Genomic DNA, 12,500 nt, shown 5'->3' with positions numbered 1-12,500 from the left:
GACCGCCACCAGCCGACCGCCACAAGGCGACAGCCACCATCCCCAAGCGCCATCCCCGACCGCCACCCCCCGACCGCCACAAGGCGACAGCCACCATCCCCAAGCGCCATCCCCGACCGCCACCCCCCGACCGCCACCAGCCGACCGCCACCAGCCGACCGCCACAAGGCGACAGCCACCATCCCCAAGCGCCATCCCCGACCGCCACAAGGCGACCGCCACAAGGCGACCGCCACCAGCCGACCGCCACAAGGCGACAGCCACCATCCCCAAGCGCCATCCCCGACCGCCACAAGGCGACCGCCACAAGGCGACCGCCACCAGCCGACCGCCACAAGGCGACAGCCACCATCCCCAAGCGCCATCCCCGACCGCCACCCCCCGACCGCCACCAGCCGACCGCCACCAGCCGACAGCCACCATCCCCAAGCGCCATCCCCAAGCGCCACCCCCGACCGCCACCAGCCGACCGCCACCAGCCGACCGCCACCAGCCGACCGCCACCAGCCGACAGCCACCATCCCCAAGCGCCATCCCCAAGCGCCACCCCCGACCGCCACCAGCCGACAGCCACCAGCCGACCGCCACCAGCCGACCGCCACCGGCCGTTCGCGGTGTGCGCCGCCGTTCCCCAAGCACCCTCCGGGACGAAGCCGGAGCCAGAGAATAGCAGCGGTGGTGCGTAAAAGCTGCGGCCGGGCCTCGCGGAAGGTCCCCGGGCGGCGAGCTGCGGAGCCCCGGCCTCCAGCTTCCACCAGGTAATAGGACCGGGCGCGCGTAAAAGCTGCGGCCGGGCCTCGCGGAAGGTCCTCGGGCATCCAGCGAGATCACACGGCCCCCACCGGAGGCGGCTAGCGCCTCCGTAGAGTAGTACCGGCCCGTGGAAGCGGCCGCCCGTCAGCCTGCGTTGCCGCTGGTCGAAAAATGCACTAAGTGCCAAACCCCATTCATTTACAACGGCGTGTCCGCCAGAGGGCGCACTTCCCCCGGCGGACCAGCCGGCGGGGCTCGTTAGAGAGTGTATCCGCCTGGCAGTGCCTCCTGGACGGCCTGTATTCCGGACCGCGACCGCTAACTTACGGGAGCCTAAACGGCCCGCGGACCAGCCGGCGGGTCCTCCGTGAAAGCCTATCCGCCTGGCGGTGCCTCCTGGCCGGCCTGGATTCCGGACCGCGACCGCTCACTCGCGGGACCCTAAACGGCCCGCGGACCAGCCGGCGGGTCCTCCGTGAAAGCCTATCCGCCTGGCGGTGCCTCCTGGCCGGCCTGGATTCCGGACCGCCACCGCTCACTCGCGGGACCCTAAACGGCCCGCGGACCAGCCGGCGGCTCCTCCGTGAAAGCCTATCCGCCTGGCGGTGCCTCCTGGCCGGCCTGGATTCCGGACCGCCACCGCTCACTCGCGGGACCCTAATCGGCCCGCGGACCAGCCGGCGGATCCTCCGTGAAAGCCTATCCGCCTTCGCCGGTTCCCCGGCCGGCCACGGGTGGCGAGAATCCGGCCTCCTCGCCCGGAGCGCGCTTCGACTTGGGCGAAAAATGCACCAAGTGCCAAACCCCATTCATTTACAACGGCGTGTCCGCCAGAGGGCGCACTTCCTCCGGCCGGCGGGGCTCGTTAGAGAGCGCGTCCGCCTTGGCCGGTTCCCCGGCCGGCCACGGGTGGCGAGAATCCGGCCTCCTCGCCCGGAGCGCGCTTCGACTTGGGCGAAAAATGCACTAAGTGCCAAACCCCATTCATTTACAACGGCGTGTCCGCCAGAGGGCGCACTTCCTCCGGCCGGCGGGGCTCGTTAGAGAGCGCGTCCGCTTTCGCCGGTTCCCCGGTCGGCCGCGAACGGCGAAAAGCCGGCCTCTTCCCCCGGAGCCCGGTGGGCGAATTTTTTTTTTTTTTTTTTTTTTCAAAGTGCCAACGGCTCTCGCGCCGCGCTGCGTCCGCCTTCGCCGGTTCCCCGGTCGGCCCGAACGAGCGAAAATTCGGCCTCTTGCCCCGGAGCCCGGTCGGCGAATTATTTATTTATTTATTTATTTATTTTTCCAAAGTGCCAACGGCTCTCGCGCCGCGATGCGTCCGCCTTCGCCGGTTCCCCGGTCGGCCACGAACGGCCAAAAATCGGCCTCTCCCCCCGGAGCCCGGTCGGCGAATTATTATTTATTTATTTATTTATTTATTTATTTTTCCAAAGTGCCAACGGCTCTCGCGCCGCGATGCGTCCGCCTTCGCCGGTTCCCCGGTCGGCCACGAAGTATTGCGCATGATTATACGCGATGTTAATATTTATTTAATTATTAAATAAATACATACATGTGTTTATTAATGATATACGCGATGTTAATATTTATTTAATTATTACCTATATTATGAATAAACTAACGGTGATTTTACACGATTTGACTACATACGTGACCGTGATATAGTGCCGAGGGCTCCCGCGCCGTCACGCGTCCGCCTTGGCACGGGTCGCCCGCGGCAGCGAGCGTTCGGCTCGCGGGGGTCCGCGGGGTGTTATTAGGGAGTGCGGCAGCCGTGCCGAGGCTCCGGCCGGCCGCCGGAAGTCCCGCGGGGGAGCGTCGGAGCTCCGCGAGGCCGGCCGGGGAGCCTCTTAGTCATCGCCCGCGCTCGCGGTGGTCCCGGTCGCTTAAAGTGCCACGGGAGGCGTAGCGATGCGAGTGAGTGTGCGCAAAGTGCGAGAGGCGGTGCATTTACGCGCCGTGTCCGCGAGAGGGAGGCAATTCCCCGTTGCGACCTCCGGGAGATCAGCGGGCCGCCGAAAAGGCTCGGCCGGGGTGCCTGGAGCCTCCTCGGGCGTCGAGTTAGGAGGGGGGCGCGCGGAGAACCGGCTGGATGTCCCCTGGAAGCTCAGCGGGCCGTGGGAAAGGCTTGGCCGGGGTGCCGGAAGCCTCGGCCGGCTTAAAAGTGAGGAGGAAAGCGCGCGGAGAACCGGCCGGAGGTCCCCTGGAAGCTCAGCGGGCCGTGGAGAAAGCTTAGCCGGGGTGCCTGGAGCCTCGGCCGGCTTAAAATGTGAGGAGGAAAGCGCGCGGAGAACCGGCCGGAGGTCCCCTGGAAGCTCAGCGGGACGTGGGAAACGCTTGGCCGGGGTGCCGGAAGCCTCGGCCGGCTTAAAAGTGAGGAGGAAAGCGCGCGGAGAACCGGCCGGAGGTCCCCTGGAAGCTCAGCGGGCCGTGGGAAACGCTTGGCCGGGGTGCCGGGAGCCTCGGCCGGCTTAAAACGTGAGGAGGAAAGCACCGGGAGAACCGGCTGGAGGTCTTCTGGAAGCTCAGCGGGCCGCCGAAAACGCGTAGCCGAGGTGCCGGGAGCCTCCTCGGGCGTCAAAAGTGAGGAGCGACGCACCCCCGAGAACCGCCCGGGTCCTCCAGCCACCGTTGAAAAAGACGTCGAGTCAGGCTACCTTAAGAGAGTCACAGTTACTCCCGCCGTTTACCCGCGCGGAGCGTCATCGCCTCCGCGAACCGTCAAAAATAAATAAATTCATAAATAAATAAATGTCAAGTGAGCCTACCTTAAGAGAGTCACAGTTACTCCCGCCGTTTACCCGCGCGGAGCGTCATCGCCTCCGCGAACCGTCAAAAATAAATAAATACATAAATAAATAGATGTCAAGTGAGCCTACCTTAAGAGAGTCACAGTTACTCCCGCCGTTTACCCGCGCGGAGCGTCATCGCCTCCGCGAACCGTCAAAAATAAATAAATACATAAATAAATAGATGTCAAGTGAGCCTACCTTAAGAGAGTCACAGTTACTCCCGCCGTTTACCCGCGCGGAGCGTCATCGCCTCCGCGAACCGTCAAAAATAAATAAATACATAAATAAATAGATGTCAAGTGAGCCTACCTTAAGAGAGTCACAGTTACTCCCGCCGTTTACCCGCGCGGAGCGTCATCGCCTCCGCGAACCGTCAAAAATAAATAAATACATAAATAAATAGATGTCAAGTGAGCCTACCTTAAGAGAGTCACAGTTACTCCCGCCGTTTACCCGCGCGGAGCGTCATCGCCTCCGCGAACCGTCAAAAATAAATAAATACATAAATAAATAGATGTCAAGTGAGCCTACCTTAAGAGAGTCACAGTTACTCCCGCCGTTTACCCGCGCGGAGCGTCATCGCCTCCGCGAACCGTCAAAAATAAATAAATACATAAATAAATAGATGTCAAGTGAGCCTACCTTAAGAGAGTCACAGTTACTCCCGCCGTTTACCCGCGCGGAGCGTCATCGCCTCCGCGAACCGTCAAAAATAAATAAATACATAAATAAATAGATGTCAAGTGAGCCTACCTTAAGAGAGTCACAGTTACTCCCGCCGTTTACCCGCGCGGAGCGTCATCGCCTCCGCGAACCGTCAAAAATAAATAAATACATGAATAAATAGTCAAGTGAGCCTACCTTAAGAGAGTCGTAGTTACTCCCGCCGTTCGGCCGCTTAAAGTGCCACGGGAGGCGTAGCAATGCGAGTGAGTGTGCGCCAAGTGCGAGAGGCGGTGTATTTACTCGCCGTGTCCGCGAGAGGGAGGTAACTCCCCGTTGCGACCTCCGGGAGAGCAACGGGCCGCCGAAAACGCTCAGCCGAGGTGCTGGAAGCCTCGGCCGGCTCTCAAAGCGAGGCGCGAGGCACCGGGAGAACCGGCTGGAGGTACCCTGGAAGCTCAGCGGGCCGTGGGAAACGCTCAGCCGAGGTGCTGGAAGCCTCGGCCGGCTCACAAAGCGAGGCGCGAGGCACCGGGAGAACCGGCTGGAGGTCCCCTGGAAGCTCAGCGGGCCGTGGGAAACGCTCAGCCGAGGTGCTGGAAGCCTCGGCCGGCTCACAAAGCGAGGCGCGAGGCACCGGGAGAACCGGCCGGAGGTCCCCTGGAAGCTCAGCGGGCCGTGGAGAAAGCTTAGCCGGGGTGCCGGAAGCCTCGGCCGGCTTAAAATGTGAGGAGGAAACCGGCTGGACGTCTTCTGGAAGATCAGCGGGCCGTGGAAAATGCTAAGCCGAGGTGCTGGTTGTCGAATAAGGCTCCGCCATCTCGTAGAAGGTGCTAATAAAGTTCATATCCGCTCGGCTGGAGGTAATTGGCCCGCGGACCGGCCGGCGGGACCTCCGTGACAGCCTACCCGCCTGGCGGTGCCTCCTGGCCGGCGTGCATTCCGGGCCGCGACCGCTAACTTACGGGACCATAAATGGCCCGCGGACCAGCTGGCGGGACCTCCGTGACCGCCTATCCGCCTGGCGGTGCCTCCTGGCCGGCCTGGATTCCGGACCGCGACCGCTCACTCGCGGGACCCTAAATGGCCCGCGGACCAGCCGGCGGGACCTCCGTGACAGCCTATCCGCCTCCCGGTGGCTGCTGGCCGGCGCGGATTCCGGGCCGCGACCGCTAACTTACGGGACCCCAATTGGCCCGCGGACCAGCCGGCGGGACCCCCGTGACCGCCTATCCGCCTTGGCCGGTTCCCCGGCCGGCCACGGATGGCGAGAATCCGGCCTCCTCGCCCGGAGCGCTCGTCGGCTTCGGCGAAAAATGCACTAAGTGCCAAACCCCATTCATTTACAATGGCGTGTCCGCCAGAGGGCGCAGTTCCCCCCGCGGACCGGCCGGCGGGACCTCCGTGACAGCCTATCCGCCTGGCGGTGGCTGCGGGCCGGCGCGGATTCCGGGCCGCGACCGCTAACTTACGGGACCCCGATTGGCCCGCGGACCAGCCGGCGGGACCTCCGTGACCGCCTATCCGCCTGCGCTGGTTCCCCGGCCGGCGCGAATTCCGGGCCGCGACCGCTAACTTACGGGACCCCGATTGGCCCGCGGACCAGCCGGCGGGACCTCCGTGACCGCCTATCCGCCTGCGCTGGTTCCCCGGCCGGCGCGAATTCCGGGCCGCGACCGCTAACTTACGGGACCCCGATTGGCCCGCGGACCAGCCGGCGGGACCTCCGTGACCGCCTATCCGCCTGCGCTGGTTCCCCGGCCGGCGCGAATTCCGGGCCGCGACCGCTAACTTACGGGACCCCGATTGGCCCGCGGACCAGCCGGCGGGACCTCCGTGACCGCCTATCCGCCTGCGCTGGTTCCCCGGCCGGCGCGAATTCCGGGCCGCGACCGCTAACTTACGGGACCCCGATTGGCCCGCGGACCAGCCGGCGGGACCTCCGTGACCGCCTATCCGCCTGCGCTGGTTCCCCGGCCGGCGCGAATTCCGGGCCGCGACCGCTAACTTACGGGACCCCGATTGGCCCGCGGACCAGCCGGCGGGACCTCCGTGACCGCCTATCCGCCTGCGCTGGTTCCCCGGCCGGCGCGAATTCCGGGCCGCGACCGCTAACTTACGGGACCCCAATTGGCCCGCGGACCAGCCGGCGGGACCTCCGTGACCGCCTATCCGCCTCCGCTGGTTCCCCGCTCGGCGTGGATTCCGGACCGCGACCGCTAAATTACGGGACCCAAATTGGCCCGCGGACCAGCCGGCGGGACCTCCGTGACCGCCTATCCGCCTTCGCTGGTTCCCCGGTCGGCCACAGATGACGAATATTCGGCCTCTCGCTCTGGAAGTCCTGCCGACTTAGCCGAAAATTTTCTAAGTGCCATCGGCTCTCGCTCGGAAAAGTGTCCGCCTCGTCTGGTTCCCCAGCTCGGCCTCAGAATTCGAAAATTCGGCCTCTCTGAGGTACCAGGGGTAGGCTTTATGTACTTGGTCCCCCCAGTTAGTGTACTCATCACTTTACCCCCCTTTCGCAAAATATAGTCGGCACGTATGTGCAGAACTGTTTATTTTCATTTTAAAAATTTTCTAAGTGCCAGCGGAAGCTGTCACACGAACTGTCCGAGCTACCACGGTGCCCATCCCGGGCAGTGACGGCAAAAGGCCGATGTGTGTTTGATGGAAGTCTGAATAATTTCTAAGTGCCAACGGCTCAACCGCCGTAAAGTGTCCGCCTCGGCTGGTTCTCCCGGTCGGCCCGAACGAGCGAAAATTCGGCCTCTTCCCCTGGAGGTCCGGAACATTTTGGCGAATATTTTCAAAGTGCCAACGGCTGTTCCGCCGTAACGTGTCCGACCCGGCTGGTTCCTCCGGTCGGCCCGAACGAGCGAAAATTCGGCCTCTTCCCCTGGAGGTCCGGACGACTTTGGCGAATATTTTCTAAGTGCGAACGGCTGTTGCGCCGTAACGTGTCCGACCCGGCTGGTTCCTCCGGTCGGCCTGAACGAGCGAAAATTCGGCCTCTTCCCCTGGAGGTCCGGACGACTTTGGCGAATATTTTCAAAGTGCCAACGGCTGTTGGGCCGTAAAGTGTCCGACCCGGCTGGTTCCTCCGGTCGGCCCGAACGAGCGAAAATTCGGCCTCTTCCCCTGGAGGTCCGGAACATTTTGGCGAATATTTTCAAAGTGCCAACGGCTGTTGCGCCGTAACGTGTCCGACCCGGCCGGTTCCTCCGGTCGGCCCGAACGAGCGAAAATTCGGCCTCTTCCCCTGGAGGTCCGGAACATTTTGGCGAATATTTTCAAAGTGCCAACGGCCGTTCCGCCGTAAAGTGTCCGACCCGGCTGGTTCCTCCGGTCGGCCCGAACGAGCGAAAATTCGGCCTCTTCCCCTGGAGGTCCGGACGACTTTGGCGAATATTTTCAAAGTGCCAACGGCTGTTGGGCCGTAAAGTGTCCGACCCGGCTGGTTCCTCCGGTCGGCCCGAACGAGCGAAAATTCGGCCTCTTAACCCTGGAGGTCCGTTCAAGTTTAACGAATAATTTCTAAGTGCTAACGGCTGTTGCGCCGTAACGTGTCCGACCCGGCCGGTTCCTCCGGTCGGCCCGAACGAGCGAAAATACGGCCTCTTCCCCTGGAGGTCCGGAACATTTTGGCGAATATTTTCAAAGTGCCAACGGCTGTTGCGCCGTAACGTGTCCGACCCGGCTGGTTCCTCCGGTCGGCTCCGAACGAGCGAAAATTCGGCCTCTTCCCCTGGAGGTCCGTTCAAGATTAACGAATATTTTCTAAGTGCCAACGGCTCTTGCGCCGAAAAGCGTCCGCCTCGGCTGGTTCCCGATGTCGGCCAGAACAAGTGAAAATTCGGCCTCTTCCCCTGGAAGTCCGGCCGAGTTCGGCGAATATTTCCTAAGTGCCAACGGCTGTTCCGCCGTAAAGAGTCCGACTCGGCTGGTTCCCGATGTCGGCCAGAACAAGTGAAAATTCGGCCTCTTCCCCTGGAGGTCCGTTCAAGATTAACGAATATTTTCTAAGTGCCAACGGCTCTTGCGCCGAAAAGCGTCCGACTCGGCTGGTTCCCGATGTCGGCCAGAACAAGTGAAAATTCGGCCTCTTCCCCTGGAGGTCCGTTCAAGATTAACGAATATTTTCTAAGTGCCAACGGCTGCTCCGCCGTAAAGCGTCCGCTTCGGCTGGTTCCCGATGTCGGCCAGAACAAGTGAAAATTCGGCCTCTTCCCCTGGAGGTCCGTTCAAGATTAACGAATATTTTCTAAGTGCCAACGGCTCTTGCGCCGAAAAGCGTCCGCCTCGGCTGGTTCCCGATGTCGGCCAGAACAAGTGAAAATTCGGCCTCTTCCCCTGGAGGTCCGTTCACGATTAACGAATATTTTCTAAGTGCCAACGGCTCTTGCGCCGAAAAGCGTCCGCCTCGGCTGGTTCCCGATGTCGGCCAGAACAAGTGAAAATTCGGCCTCTTCCCCTGGAGGTCCGTTCAAGATTAACGAATATTTTCTAAGTGCCAACGGCTCTTGCGCCGAAAAGCGTCCGCCTCGGCTGGTTCCCGCGGTCGGACACAAAATGTGTCAATTCGGCCTCTCTGAGGTACCAGGGGTGGGCTTTATGTACTTGGTCCCCCCACTTAGTGTACTCATCACTTTACCCCCATTTCGCAAAATATAGTCGGCACGTATGTGCAGAACTGTTTATTTTCATTTTAAAAATTGTCTAAGTGCCAGCGGAAGCTGTCACGCGAACTGTCCGAGCTACCACGGTGCCCATCCCGGGCAGTGACGGCAAAAGGCCGATGTGTGTTTGATGGAAGTCTGAATAATTTCTAAGTGCCAACGGCTCAACCGCCGTAAAGTGTCCGCCTCGGCTGGTTCTCCCGGTCGGCCCGAACGAGCGAAAATTCGGCCTCTTCCCCTGGAGGTCCGGAACATTTTGGCGAATATTTCCTAAGTGCCAACGGCTGCTCCGCCGTAAAGTGTCCGCCTCGGCTGGTTCCCCCGGTCGGCCAGAACAAGTGAAAATTCGGCCTCTTCCCCTGGAGGTCCGGAACATTTTGGCGAATATTTCCTAAGTGCCAACGGCTGCTCCGCCGTAAAGTGTCCGCCTCGGCCGGTTCACCCGGTCGGCCAGAACAAGTGAAAATTTGGCCTCTTCCCCTGGAGGTCCGGAACATTTTGGCGAATATTTCCTAAGTGCCAACGGCTGCTCCGCCGTAAAGTGTCCGCCTCGGCCGGTTCACCCGGTCGGCCAGAACAAGTGAAAATTTGGCCTCTTCCCCTGGAGGTCCGGAACATTTTGGCGAATATTTCCTAAGTGCCAACGGCTGCTCCGCCGTAAAGTGTCCGACTCGGCTGGTTCCCCCGGTCGGCCAGAACAAGTGAAAAATCGGCCTCTTCCCCTGGAAGTCCGGCCGAGTTAAGGCAAATATTTCCTAAGTGCCAACGGCTGCTCAGCCTTAAAGTGTCCGACTCGGCTGGTTCCCGATGTCGGCCAGAACAAGTGAAAATCCGGCCTCTTCCCCTGGAAGTCCGGCCGAGTTAAGGCAAATATTTCCTAAGTGCCAACGGCTGCTCAGCCTTTAAGTGTCCGACTCGGCTGGTTCCCGATGTTGGCCAGAACAAGTGAAAATCCGGCCTCTTCCCCTGGAAGTCCGGCCGAGTTAAGGCAAATATTTCCTAAGTGCCAAGGGCTGCTCAGCCTTAAAGGGCCCGACTCGTCTGGTTCCCGATGTCGGCCAGAACAAGTGACAATTCGGCCTCTTCCCCTGGAGGTCTTTTCAAGTTTAACGAATATTTTCTAAGTGCCGACGGCTGCTCCGCCTTAAAGCGTCCGACTCGGCTGGTTCCCGATGTCGGCCAGAACAAGTGACAATTCGGCCTCTTCCCCTGGAGGTCCTTTCAAGTTTAACGAATATTTTCTAAGTGCCAACGGCTGCTCCGCCTTAAAGCGTCCGACTCGGCTGGTTCCCGATGTCGGCCAGAACAGGTGAAAATTCGGCCTCTTCCCCTGGAGGTCCGTTCAAGTTTGGCGAATATTTTCTAAGTGCCAACGGCTGCTCCGCCTTAAAGTGTCCGACTCGGCTGGTTCCCGATGTCGGGCAGAACAAGTGACAATTCGGCCTCTTCCCCTGGAAGTCCGGCCGAGTTTGGCGAATATTTTCTAAGTGCCAACGGCTGCTCCGCCGTAAAGAGTCCGACTCGGCTGGTTCCCGATGTCGGCCAGAACAAGTGACAATTCGGCCTCTTCCCCTGGAGGTCCTTTGAAGTTTAGCGAATATTTTCTAAGTTCCAACGGCTCTTGCGCCGAAAAGCGTCCGACTCGGCTGGTTCCCGATGTCGGCCAGAACAGGTGAAAATTCGGCCTCTTCCCCTGGAGGTCCGTTCAAGTTTGGCGAATATTTTCTAAGTGCCAACGGCTGCTCCGCCTTAAAGTGTCCGACTCGGCTGGTTCCCGATGTCGGGCAGAACAAGTGACAATTCGGCCTCTTCCCCTGGAAGTCCGGCCGAGTTTGGCGAATATTTTCTAAGTGCCAACGGCTGCTCCGCCGTAAAGAGTCCGACTCGGCTGGTTCCCGATGTCGGCCAGAAAAAGTGACAATTCGGCCTCTTCCCCTGGAGGTCCTTTGAAGTTTAGCGAATATTTTCTAAGTGCCAACGGCTCTTGCGCCGAAAAGCGTCCGCCTCGGCTGGTTCCCGCGGTCGGCCGTAATAGGCGAAAATTCGGCCTCTTCCCCTGGAGCGACCTCCAAATTTGGGCGAAATTTTTCTAAGTGCCTAAAGGTACCAGGGGTTTGGGTACCAGGGGTGCAGTACGAACTGGTCTTTTGTCAACCCATGTACTTTTTCTAGAGTACATGGGTTGGTCCCCCCACTTAGTGTACTCATCACTTTACCCCCCTTTCGCAAAATATAGTCAGAACGAGCATGGGGGACGCAATTGTTTTCCATGCAAATCAATTGGGCCTGGTCCGAGCGCTGGTAACGGCCGCCAGCAAGCGTCCCCTGCTCGGATAGCAGAACTGAAGAAGGCACGGCACTTCCAGAGAGAGAGAGAAAATTTTCTAAGTGCCACATTTCTCAAAAATTTTCAAAGTGCCACATTTCTCAAAAATTTTCAAAGTGCCACATTTCTCAAAAATTTTCAAAGTGCCACATCTCTCAAAAATGTTCAAAGTGCCACATCTCTGAAAAACTTTCTAAGTGCCACATCTCTGAAAAACTTTCTAAGTGCCACATCTCTGAAAAACTTTCTAAGTGCCACATCTCTGAAAAATTTTCTAAGTGCCACAGCACGGCTGTGAAATATTCAAAGTCCTACAGGCATTGGCAGAATCCGCGGACGGCCGTCTGCTCCCGGCGGCCGCCGCGAAGCTACTACCCCCTCCCGGGGACGGCTGTCTGCTCCCGGCAGCCGTCCTTACCCCCCTCCCCCGTTTGCACCGCCTGAAGTTAGACCCGCCTTGGTAGGGCCCCCACCGGCCCCGGCTCGCCGGCGTTGGGTGGACGGTTCCTGCCCACTTGCGGGTCCCGGTCGCTTGGCAACCGACCGGGGAGGACCAGCCGCCTCCTTAAACACAGGCTGGAAGGGAAATCCGATCAAGCTACGGAGGACCGGCCGCCTCCTTAAACACAGGCCGGAAGGGAAATCCGATCAAGCTACGGAGGACCGGTCGCCTCCCTAAACACAGGCCGGGCAAAAATCTGCGAATGGGCCCGTCAAGGGTAGTGGGTCATCCAAGGAGGGAGGTACCGGCCGCCTCCTTAAACACAGGCCGGGCAAAAATCTGCGAATGGCCCGTCAAGGGTAGAAGGTCATCCAAGGAGGGAGGTACCGGCCGCCTCCTTAAACACAGGCCGGGCAAAAATCTGCGAATGGCCCGTCAAGGGTAGAAGGTCATCCAAGGAGGGAGGTACCGGCCGCCTCCTTAAACACAGGCCGGGCAAAAATCTGCGAATGGCCCGTCAAGGGTTGTTGGTCATCCAAGGAGGGAGGTACCGGCCGCCTCCTTAAACACAGGCCGGGCAAAAATCTGCGAACGGCCCGTCAAGGGTTCTGTCTCATCCAAGAAAGGGGTACCGGCCGCCTCAGAGGCCGGAGCGAAGGGGGCGAAAGGCTGTCGATGGGGAAGGATCGGGGCCACGGCTAATCTAGCGATGCCCGCGTCGGGCGGTCACTCCGACGAATGAGCGGGGCCGAATCCGGCGCGAGGCGGCCTTCAGGCACGTGGTTCGAGACGACCTCACCCGGCTCTAGCCCGGAGCGAAAAAAACACTCTTATAACCTGACCGA

The sequence above is a fragment of the Syngnathus scovelli genome, unplaced genomic scaffold, assembly GCF_024217435.2.
Source record: "Syngnathus scovelli strain Florida unplaced genomic scaffold, RoL_Ssco_1.2 HiC_scaffold_473, whole genome shotgun sequence".
Lineage (NCBI taxonomy): Eukaryota > Metazoa > Chordata > Actinopteri > Syngnathiformes > Syngnathidae > Syngnathus > Syngnathus scovelli.
Note: the sequence above shows the minus strand (reverse complement) of the source record.